This window comes from Cherax quadricarinatus, chromosome 48 (assembly GCF_038502225.1).
Source record: "Cherax quadricarinatus isolate ZL_2023a chromosome 48, ASM3850222v1, whole genome shotgun sequence".
Taxonomy (NCBI): domain Eukaryota; kingdom Metazoa; phylum Arthropoda; class Malacostraca; order Decapoda; family Parastacidae; genus Cherax; species Cherax quadricarinatus.
Window position 1 is genome coordinate 17,092,233 of NC_091339.1, and position 12,903 is coordinate 17,105,135.

General features: G+C 39.9%; 1 long non-coding RNA gene across 1 annotated transcript; it reads right to left on the bottom strand.

Moving 5' to 3' along the window:
- Nucleotides 1-331: 331 nt before the first annotated feature.
- LOC128696077 (uncharacterized) lies at nucleotides 332-7,643 on the bottom strand. Its single transcript, XR_008408094.2, has 4 exons — nucleotides 7,494-7,643; nucleotides 6,621-6,936; nucleotides 4,411-4,669; nucleotides 332-4,011 (listed from the first exon to the last, which is right to left on the bottom strand). It is a non-coding gene; the product is annotated as an uncharacterized lncRNA (long non-coding RNA).
- Between the last annotated feature and the right edge of the window lie 5,260 nt (nucleotides 7,644-12,903).

A 12,903-nucleotide genomic window follows, 5' to 3' on the forward strand; every position in this document is an offset into this window, starting at 1 on the left:
GAATGAGAAGCTGCGGTGAAAACGGAGGACGAGAAGAGGTGTAAAAGCTCATCGATGGAGGACGAAGAAGGAACCTCTTTAAAAACAGTTAGGTGTGAGTAAAGGTTCCAATTTACCCGATTAAATTGCCAGCGTGGGGTGCGAAGAGGTGGCGAATATGAAGGGGAAGTAAGAATGATTGGGAAATGATCACTGTCATGTAAGTCCGGGAGAACAGACCAAGTGAAGTCTAATGCGGCGGAGGAAGAGCAGATTGAGAGATCGATGCAAGAGAGAGTATGAGTCCGAGGATCAAATAGTATTACTAGATTAGGCTATTAAAGTAGTGACATCATGTACCTATTATATTCAGCATAACCACTACAGCACTATTATTCCCTTTATAAATCACTGACCATTATTGTTATCATTGCATCATGCATAAGACTATCAAATCATATAAACTACAGAAAATTGGAGAGGAATCTCCCATACTCACCCATTAGCGGGAAAACACAGCTGTTCTGATGTAAACAAAGGCGTGTTGAGTGTTGCCATCTATGGCTAGGTTTATTTATTTTTATTTTATTTTATTTCATTATTTTTGTTTTGATTAATTTTTAAAAATCAATTTTACTCTCCAAACACTTGAACTTTTTAGGTAGGGGCCCCTTTGCACTTGCACCATGTGCGCAGTCTTGGATGAGCCCCTGAACTCCTTGGACCGTGGGGCCCCCAAATGCACAGGGCCCTAGGCAAATGCCTAGTTTGCCTATGCAGTAATCCGGCCCTGTTCACGCGTCTGTCTGGCCTAAACGCCTCAGCTGAGCTTGTGTGACATTGTTTACAAGCCGGGGCAGACACGGTTGCACGGTTAGTGCTTGTAACTGCTAAAAATGCCACCATGGGCCCAAAGAAAGGTTCTAGTGCCAACCCTGTGGTAAAAAGGGTAAGAAATACTATCGTACCATGGTCAGCTGTACTACTCAAAGATGTGGAAAGACTGTTATTGGTGTGGCTTATCGAGAATACCGAGAAACAATTAACTCCAGAGGGTTAGGCACCCAGGATAATGCAAGAAAGTCAATGTGTCATCGAGGACTAACTTATTTCCATTGGGGTCCTTAATCTTGTCCCCCAGGATGCGACCCACACCAGTCGACTAACACCCAGGTGAACAGGAAAAAATGCCTGGAACTAGTGCTCATATTGGCGAATTTAAGTCCAGCAAAGGTTGGTTCGAGAGATTTAAGAATCGTAGTGGCATACACAGTGTGATAAGGCCTATTCTGGAAGAAAATGCCAAACAGGACCTACATTACTCAGGAGGAAGAGGCACTCCCAGGACAGTCATCACTACATTATCGATAAAGGTATCATTTATTCTTCATTTAGTACACTAGTACAAGCACAATATATATTGTGCATGTATCCTCCTTTTTGTGTTTAGGAAAATGTATATTTCATGTGGTAAAATTTTTTTTTCATACTTTTAGGCGTCTTGAATGGATTAATTTGATTTCCTTTATTTCTTATGGGGAGAATTAATTCGACTTACAATAATTTCATCTTACAATGTGATCTTAGGAACTGATTAATATTGCAAGTTGGGGTCCACTGTATAACAATTTTATATTTTAATGGAATGTACTGCAAACACCATTGATGGATTGGGTTTAAAGCCTATCTACTACATGGTCATGATTTATTGGGTTTAAAGCCTATCTACTATACAGAGGTTATAATTTATTTATTGGGTTTAAAGCCTATCTACTACACAAAGGTCATGATTTATTGGGTTTAAAGCCCATCTACTACACAAAGGTTATAACTTATTTATTGGGTTTAAAGCCTATCTACTATACAAAGGTCATAATTTATTTATTGGGTTTAAAGCCAATCTGCTACACAAAGGTCATGATTTATTGGGTTTAAAGCCTATCTACTACACAAAGGGCATGATTTATTGGGTTTAAAGCCTATCTACTATACAAAGGTTATAATTTATTTATTGGGTTTAAAGCCTATCTACTATACAAAGGTCATGATTTATTTAATGGGTTTAAAGCCTATCTACTACACAAAGGGCATGATTTACTGGGTTTAAAGCCTATCTACTACACAAAGGGCATGATTTATTGGGCTTAAAGCCCATCTACTACACAAAGGTCATGATTTATTTATTGGGTTTAAAGCCTACTACACAAAGGTCACTAATAATTTATTGGGTTTAAAGCCTATCTACTAATCAAGTCATGATTTATTGGGTTTAAAGCCTACTACTACACGAAGGTCATGAGTGATTTCCCAAGTTAAAAGCTCATTACACGAAGGTCATGACTGATTTATTGGGTTTAAAGCCTATCTACTACACACAAGTCATGATTTATTGGGTTTAAAGCCTATCTACTACACAGGTCATGATTTATTGGGTTTAAAGCCTATCTACTACACAAAGGTCATGAGTGATTTCCCGAGTTAAAAGCTTATTACACGGTTATGATGGATTAATTGGGTTTGAAGCCTATCTACTACACAAAGGTCATGAGTGATTTCCCCGAGTTAAAAGCTTATTACACGGTTATGATGGATTTATTAGGCTTAAAGCCTATCTACTACACGAAGGTCATGATTTATTGGGTTTAAAGCCTATCTGCTACACGTCATAATTGCTCCAGTGGGTTTAAAACCTATCTAATTCATGAAGGTCATGGTTTACTGGGTTTAAAGCCTATCTACTACACAAAGGTCATAATTTATTGGGCTTAAGCCTATCTACTACACAAGTCATGATCGATTTATTGGGTTTAAAGCCTATCTACTAATCAAGTCATGATTTATTGGGTTTAAAGCCTACTACTACACGAAGGTCATTAGTGATTTACCGAGTTCAAAGCTTATTACACGAAGGTCATGATTGATTTATTGAGTTTAAAGCCTACTACTACACGAAGGTCATGAGTGATTTCCCAAGTTAAAAGCTTATTACACGAAGGTCATGATTGATTTATTGGGTTTAAAGCCTATCTACTACACAAGTCATAATTGCTTCATTGGGTTTAAAACATATCTACTTCATGAAGGTCATGATTTACTGGGTTTAAAGCCTATCTACTGCACAAAGGTCATAATTTATTGGGCTTAAAGCCTATCTACTTCACGAACGTCATGATTTGCTGGGTTTAATAATCAAGAAGCACTAAACCCACTAGGGTATTGGGTTTAAAGTCTTTTTACTACACGGTCATTAAGGCTGCATGTAACCTATGCACCACCTGTCAAGAATACTTTTAATACCTAAAACATTAACCAAAGTCCAGTAATATTGAACAGGTGTTCAGCTTTAAATCATCTCAAAATTACTAAGAAGTTCCTATATCAATTTTTAAAAATTATAATCATAACTAATAACTAAACCCAACGGGTCATACATAACCATAAAGCGCTAAACGTACAAGGGTCATACATAACCATAAAGAAGCGTTAAACCTACAAGGGTAATATAACCATAAAGAAGCGCTAAACCTACAAGGGTCATACACCGTTAGGATCTCAAAGGGTCAACACCCCCCCCAAAAAAAAAAAAGCTTTTGGAAAATATGAATAAATTTAACTTGCATCAACTTAAAACATGGCAACTGAAAAAAAAATATAATATCAACTTTAAATCAATTTAAAATAATAAACATTAAAATCAGTAACTACGAAAAAAAAAACATATATTATGACATTTAAATCTTAGTTTACTAGAATAATTCAACAAGGCATCCACCATATTCACGTATCCATGGCAACAAAGTCCATATATAAAACGCTGGATAATAAATTAATGCTTCAGCGAATAATAATTTCAATTAAAATCTATAGTAGCGATATAAGTGGTAGTGACAAATAGTAAGGTCGTAAAAGTGGTAAAATAACATAAGTGGTAGACAAATGGTAAAGGGATAAGTAATCACTTATAAGTGAAAGTGACAAACGCTACCACTTACCATAAAGGCTAACAGTTACTACTGAACTCGTCTGCTTCAACTGGAATAAAAATAATTTCACAGAATTACTACAACAGATTATATATACATACTGTTTATATTACCATGTTGGTTTAGAAAGACACGTAAGCAAACACTGACATATTTATTAGAAAACGTTTCGGTCCTGGAACCTTGATCACTTCTAACATACAGGTCACGTGCGTCACACCTCACTCTCCGCCTATATATATAATGTCTTTCTACCTCTGTATGTTAGAAGTGATCAAGGTCCCAGGACCGAAACGTTTTCTAATAAATATGTCATAGTGTTTGCTTACGTGTCTTTCTAAACCAACTTGTCGGTATTTATTACCAAGGTTTATACCATATTACCATGTAAATCCACTAATTATAAATAACCAGTAATTTAAGAGAAATAAAGGAAAATATGTCTTACCTGAGGAGCGCGCATCCTCACTCCTCCCATGCATGGCGCCAGTTTACGCGGGCTACCTGCACCACTACCAGACTGACGTAGTAATCTGAGCGCTCTCATTGGCTGATCAAGTGACGTCACGACTGCTGGGTCTTGGCGCTCAAGCCCGTGACGTCAGGCTAAATCTACGCTGTAATTGGCTGTTGCTTCCCGCCAACTTAGCAATTTGCTTTTTGAGTGCTGATGGACTTTTGATCCAAGGATTTGGAGCAACCTTACCCTAATAAAAACCAAATAGAACATTTATAATGTAGAAATATCCCAGAATAAATGAGAAAATATTTTGTATACTGAATCTCTCAATGCACACAGAGAGAACAAGTATATATATATACACATTGATATGCTATATACACACATTTCAAGTTTACATCAATCCCCACAACCCCTGGGGAATGGAATATATCCCCCGCAGAGCCCGAGGAATGGAATATATCCCCCGTAGAGCCTGGGAAAGAATATATCCCCCATAGCCCCTGCGGAATGGAATATATCCCGAGGAATGGAATATCCCCCATAGCCCCTGGGGAGTGGAATTATCCCCCATAGCCTGGGGAATGGAATATATTCATTACTGGGAATGGTGGCTGAGATTCATTGGATCAAGATCCTCCCACCGTGGCCATGGTCCAAAAAATTTAAAATAAACGATCACTTAAGTGGTAGTGAATGGTAAAGTGACAAGTTACAACCGATCATAAACGATCACTTGTAAGGGGTAAAATGACAAATTACAACTTAACACTTACCAGTTAGTGGTAATGACAAAGTTACAACCAATTACTTATAACTGGTAGTGACATGCCAATTATTAGAGGTAAAGTGGCAAGTTACAACCACTTATGTAAGTGGTTCGTGCCAATTGACAACCACTTACGTAGACATAAGTTACCATATTTTACAAAATTATTACTTCAGATATATTTACTTTATATAACCATATAAAAGCATTATTTAATGTAAACGACCAGTAATTTTGAAGAAATGAGGATAAAATTATTACGAGTGCGCAACCCCCCCCCCCCCGCCACTTTCTCCCGTGCATGACTGAGGCGCCGGTTTTCGCGGGCACCACCACCAGTCACGTAGGAGCCGGTGAAGTGATTGGCTGATCGACAGTGACGTATGTTTGGCCAAGTGACGTCACGATTACTGACTGGCTGCTGGGTCTTGGCGCTCGAACCCGTGACGTCATAGGTTAACTCGAGACTAATTGGCTGCTGCTTCCCGCCAACTTTGTATTTGGCTGTGGCCAGGACATTTTGATGAGCTCTTGATCCAAGGATTTGGAGCACCCCCCCCCCAATAAAAGCAATTATATGTAGAAATAGTCCAGAAATGAGAAAATATTTTATATATATTCTGAATCTCAATGTATATACACCGAGTATATATACATGTATATAAACATTACAAGTGTATATATACACTTGACCCACGCGTGGTTAAGTTTTGAAACTCATTAATCATTTGGGGGGGCTAAGTGACCTGGCTTTGCGCTTCCTAGAGCGGATTTCACACATTGGCGCCAAGAACGCGAGTTAATGGCGCCAACTGAGCGCACATGCTGTGCCGTGGCATATACGGTAAAGCGCTAAACCCGTAGGAGCTCGGACTCGACCCCCGCAACCTCAACTAGGTGAGTACAGTGCCTGGGGAATGGAAGTCACTACTGGAAATAGTGGTTCAGATTCCTTGGATCAAGATCCTGCCCGTCAAGGTGATATTAAAGGCCACTTCCAGAATATATAAACTAACGACCACTTACGTAAGTGATAAAGTGTAAAAGGTACAATTATAATTGACCACATGCAAGTGGTATTGTGATGCCATACTAAATTACCACTTAATTGGTGGCGACAAATTACAAGACCATAAACGACCACTTATAAGTGACATTAGTGAAGTGGCAAGTTACAACCATAAACGACAGTGATAAAACGACATACGTTACTACCCACCACTTACAATTTGTAGACAATTTACCATTTAGTGCTAGTGACAACTTATATAAGTGGTACATGACAATTTACAACCACTTAAGTGGTGATATTAAAAGTTACTTGCCATATTTTGCAGTATTACTATTTCAGATATACATACACTATATTACCATGTAAAAACAATGTAAATGACAAGTAATTTAGGAGAAATATGGGAAAATTTCTTACCAGAGGAGCGCACGCCCTCACGTCATCTCCTGCACAGTACTTCAGGCAAATTTACGCGGGCTCCCGCACCACCACCACTGTGACGTAGTAGTCTGTGCACTTTGATTGGCTCGTCAAGTGACGTCACGACTGCTGATTGGCTGCTGGGTTTTGGCGCTCGAACCCGTGACGTCATAGGTTAAATCTAGGCTGTAATTGGCTTCTGTTTTCCGCCAACTTAGTAACTCTCGTTTTCATTGGCTGTGGCCAGAGCGGTGACATGCATATACATGGCAGGTGATGGGCTCTTGATCCAAGGATTTGGAGCAATCTCCTCCTAATAAAAATAAATATATTAATGTAGAAATAGCCTAGAATAAGGAAATATTTTATATGATTAATATCTTAATGGTCCTAACATGTATTATAAACATTGGCGCTAATTTATCGGCGCAAATTACTGCGCCACTATAAGAAGTGTTACAGGGGCGTTACTCTAAACCACTTAAGTGATAGTGACAACTTACCACTTACTAGTGACAAACTTTCCTCTTGTATGTGGTAAAGTGACAAGTTACAACTCACAAAGTGGTGGTGACAATTTACACTAAACGACCTCTTGTTAATGTTTCAACCCATCATAAACCAGCACTTATGTGGTAGTGACGTAATAAATGGTGACAAGTGCAAGTTACATAAGTGACCATATAATATAGTTAGCACTTACCATATAAAGTTAGCTGCTGAACTTAGTTTCAACAAATTTATTGGAACAAAAATCAATAATTGCACAATTACTTTAAAAGATATATATACTGTTATGAACATGTAAAAGCATTAGTTAATGAAAACAACCAGTAATTTAGGCGATATAAAGGAAAAAAAAATGCTTACCAGAGGAGCGAACACCCTCACGTCAACTTCTCCTGCGCATGACTGAGGCGCAAGTTTTTGCCGGACTTATGCACCACCAGACTGTGACGTAGGAGCCTCTGAGCACTTTCATTGGCTGATCAACCATGATGTATACATCCTCAACAGTGACGTCACAACTCTTGATTGGCTACTGGGTCTTGGCCGTCGAGTCTGTGACGTCATAGGTTAAATCGTGGCTTTAATTGGCTGCTGCTTCCCGCCAACCTAGCAATTTTAGTTTTACTTAGCAGTGGCTCTTGATCCAAGGATTCAGAGCAACATTTACCTAATTAAAAATGAATGTATACATTTGTAGTATACTTTAATCCCTTATTTGAGTTATAAGGAATTCTCCCCCTAGAACGGGCTCAGCGCGAACGAAAAAATTTTGTCGAAAAATTCACAAATTGAGTTAATCTTATAGAAAAATAGCTTAACTCTCTGGCAACACAATGGTACAAGAATCATTGTTCTACGACATTCCAACAAGGAATTATGGAACGCAGGAGGGAGAGATACATGATTATATACACCTGGAAAATCCTAGAGGGACTAGTACCAAACTTGCACACGAAAATCACTCACTACGAAAGCAAAAGACTTGGCAGACGATGCACCATCCCCCCAATGAAAAGCAGGGGTGTCACTAGCACGTTAAGAGACCATACAATAAGTGTCAGGGGCCCGAGACTGTTCAACTGCCTCCCAGCACACATAAGGGGGATTACCAACAGACCCCTGGCAGTCTTCAAGCTGGCACTGGACAAGCACCTAAAGACAGTTCCTGATCAGCCGGGCTGTGGCTCGTACGTTGGTTTGCGTGCAGCCAGCAGCAACAGCCTGGTTGATCAGGCGCTGATCCACCAGGAGGCCTGGTCACAGACCGGGCCGCGGGGGCGTTGACCCCCGAAACTCTCTCCAGGTAAACTCCAGGTAAGGTTCGTCAGGAAACAGGACAAATGTTTCCTGACGCGGGTCTTAGTCAGTTGATGACCCGCCTTTGGAGCTTTTGGTCATCTGACCGAGGCCTTCCGCTGGCTTACCGGTCCACCCCTTTAAAAATTATGGTCATTTATAACCATTGTTACTTGTAGGAATTATGGTCATTTAAAACACCTAGGGTGACGTCACCACCCGCGGCAGGTCTGCTCACCTGTCGTCAATTTTCGTTTTTTTTTCGTTTTTTTTTCGTGTATTTATTGTATTATTCTTTCTAAGATAATAGTTGACGATTTAGCATCATAATACAGAGAGTGGGACTTGTACGTAGACTTACAGCCAATCAGGAACCTCCTGGCAACATCTTGCTGGCGTCATGGAAAATTCCAGTCTCGGGATGGCCGGGGAATATGCTTCAATATAACGCTATTATAGCTTCTACGGCTTATTTATCTATCACAATTGATCTAATATGACATAATAAACAATATAAATAACAAAGAAATATGGTAAATACTCCAGAATGAATAATATATGGCATATTTTTAGAGCGTTCCCTCGGGAATATAAGATTCCTATAGTCAGGGATAGCTTCCATTCTCCTTCTTTCACCTCCAAGGTCCTTATATTAAAGAAAACGAACATGGGTAACTATGATATACGCTCGTAATGCTGAGAAAAATGCTATTTTCTCGAAAAAAAAAGAAAAATCGGTGGTCCGGCTGTTTCGCGGATTATCTCGGAAGTAGGTTATTCACATATATATGTCTGTATTTTTGTTAATAATAGCAGGAATGCAATGAAATTCACAGAGAACATAAAGGAAAGATTGTTTTACAAGCTGGTGGTTAGCATTTTGATATATCATAATTTGTTTTTTGATTTTTGTAAGGGCAAAAGTCAGATATTTGGCTGAATGTCAAAACCATACAAACTTTATTTTTTTAAGAATGAAGAAAGGATAAATTACAGTAAACTTAACCATCAGAAATACAGTTTAGCATTGTTTTATGCGTAGGTAATGCCAAAACTGCTTCTCCAAGTCCCATTACGAAAATACAGTTCAATATGTATTGTGGAAAATTACATTTATCTGAATGTAACTCATTATGTACATAACAGTAAATGATAACAAAGATAATTATTATTTATCAGTTACATAGACAAGTAGGAATTTGGGACACCTAGGTCGAAAAAATGTCCCCCTTCAATACCTACAACTGTCTTATCCATAAGTTGCTCTAGACCTATTAATTACAAATGAAAGATACATCACCAGGAATTCTGGTAAATATATAAATTTGTGGACTGTATATTAAACTAATAAAGGATTATATATATACACATTTACATAACAGAAGGAGAATATCTTAAAATCACTCACCAATTTGACTGGAGATCAAGGTGTATCATACTCAGAAAACCTGTCTATACACTGTCTATACATGAAAATAACACTGGCCAGAGTTAAAACATCACAGACTTATCTTAGGTTCCTGGAGCTGTCTTGTCCAGTCGCCTGATATCTCAAGTTATGCAGGAATGCACATCCAACAATTTCGCCTTCTATTTGAGAGGTGTCAGCCCAATTTTAACCTCTAGAGCACGAAAAATTCTTCCCATTCACTAATGTCTGTTACTCAATTCAAACAAAAATGGCGAGTTTCGTCTGCGCAGGAGCGGCTTCCCATTTTCTATAACATAAATTTTTATTAAATACAGTATGGCCATCTATTTACATATAACTACTGTATTTCTGGAAAATATATACAGTATTTTCCACATGTATGATTATTAGTAAATAATTTTTTTCTCAGTTGTTTTTTAGCTATCGTATTGAAACTTGGTCACATTACAATGGAAAGGTGCTTCTTTACGTACAAAAAAAATGAAAGAAATCGAACGAAAAATAAAGAAGTTCAGGCGCGAACGCAATTTTCCCCCTTAAGACATTTAACCTCGCATCGTCTGAGACACTGAAACTTCGGCGTTTCTGAGACCTTAATCTTCAGTGCGTCTGAGGCATTTAAATCAAGGCGCATCTGGAACATAAACCTCGTCGCGTCTGAAACATCATCCTCGGTGCGTCTGGTGATGCAAGGGTTGCGTGCAGCCTTAATGACCCGAGAGTAGTCGATAGGCTTTCAAGGGCCCCATGGAAATAAGTCATTTTGTTTGACCTTTTTCGGGTTATCATAGGTAATTTACACATACCTGGAGTTTACCTGGAGAGAGTTCCGGGGGTCAACGCCCCCGCGGCCCTGTCTGAGACCAGGCCTCCTGGTGGATCAGATCCTGATCAACCAGGCTGTTGCTGCTGGCTGCACGCAAACCAACATACGAGCCACAGCCCGGCTGATCCGGAACTGACTTTAGGTGCTTGTCCAGTGCCAGCTTGAAGACTGCCAGGGGTCTGTTGGTAATCCCCCTTATGTGTGCTGGGAGGCAGTTGAACAGTCTCGGGCCCCTGACACTTATTGTATGGTCTCTTAACGTGCTAGTGACACCCCTGCTTTTCATTGGGGGGATGGTGCATCGTCTGCCAAGTCTTTTGCTTTCGTAGTGGGTGATTTTCGTGTGCAAGTTCGGTACTAGTCCCTCTAGGATTTTCCAGGTGTATATAATCATGTATCTCTCCCTCCTGCGTTCCAGGGAATACAGGTTTAGGAACCTCAAGCGCTCCCAATAATTGAGGTGTTTTATCTCCGTTATGCGCGCCGTGAAAGTTCTCTGTACATTTTCTAGGTCGGCAATTTCACCTGCCTTGAAAGGTGCTGTTAGTGTGCAGCAATATTCCAGCCTAGATAGAACAAGTGACCTGAAGAGTGTCATCATGGGCTTGGCCTCCCTAGTTTTGAAGGTTCTCATTATCCATCCTGTCATTTTTCTAGCAGATGCGATTGATACAATGTTATGGTCCTTGAAGGTGAGATCCTCCGACATGATCACTCCCAGGTCTTTGACGTTGGTGTTTCGCTCTATTTTGTGGCCAGAATTTGTTTTGTACTCTGATGAAGATTTAATTTCCTCATGTTTACCATATCTGAGTAATTGAAATTTCTCATCGTTGAACTTCATATTGTTTTCTGCAGCCCACTGAAAGATTTGGTTGATGTCTGCCTGGAGCTTTGCAGTGTCTGCAATGGAAGACACTGTCATGCAGATTCGGGTGTCATCTGCAAAGGAAGACACGGTGCTGTGGCTGACATCCTTGTCTATGTCGGATATAAGGATGAGGAACAAGATGGGAGCGAGTACTGTGCCTTGTGGAACAGAGCTTTTCACCGTAGCTGCCTCGGACTTTACTCTGTTGACGACTACTCTCTGTGTTCTGTTAGTGAGGAAATTATAGATCCATCGACCGACTTTTCCTGTTATTCCTTTAGCACGCATTTTGTGCGCTATTACGCCATGGTCACACTTGTCGAAGGCTTTTGCAAAGTCTGTATATATTACATCTGTATTCTTTTTGTCTTCTAGTGCATTTAGGACCTTGTCGTAGTGGTCCAATAGTTGAGACAGACAGGAGCGACCTGTTCTAAACCCATGTTGCCCTGGGTTGTGTAACTGATGGGTTTCTAGATGCGTGGTGATCTTGCTTCTTAGGACCCTTTCAAAGATTTTTATGATATGGGATGTTAGTGCTATTGGTCTGTAGTTCTTTGCTGTTGCTTTACTGCCCCCTTTGTGGAGTGGGGCTATGTCTGTTGTTTTTAGTAACTGTGGGACGACCCCCGTGTCCATGCTCCCTCTCCATAGGATGGAAAAGGCTCGTGATAGGGGCTTCTTGCAGTTCTTGATGAACACAGAGTTCCATGAGTCTGGCCCTGGGGTAGAGTGCATGGGCATGTCATTTATCGCCTGTTCGAAGTCATTTGGCGTCAGGATAACATCGGATAGGCTTGTGTTAATCAAATTTTGTGGCTCTCTCATAAAAAATTCATTTTGATCTTCGACTCTCAGTCTGGTTAGCGGCTTGCTAAAAACTGAGTCATATTGGGACTTGAGTAGCTCACTCATTTCCTTGTTGTCATCTGTGTAGGACCCATCTTGTTTAAGTAGGGGCCCAATACTGGACGTTGTTCTCGATTTTGATTTGGCATAGGAGAAGAAATACTTTGGGTTTCTTTCGATTTCATTTATGGCTTTTAGTTCTTCCCGCGATTCCTGACTCCTAAAGGATTCTTTTAGCTTAAGTTCGATGCTTGCTATTTCTCTGACCAGTGTCTCCCTACGCATTTCAGATATATTGACCTCTTTTAGCCGCTCTGTTATTCTTTTCCGTCGCCTGTAAAGGGAGCGCCTGTCTCTTTCTGTTTTACATCTACTCCTCCTTTTTCTTAGAGGAATAAGCCTTGTGCATACATCGAGTGCTACCGAGTTAATCTGTTCTAGGCATAAGTTGGGGTCTGTGTTGCTTAGTATATCTTCCCAGCTTATATCGGTTAGG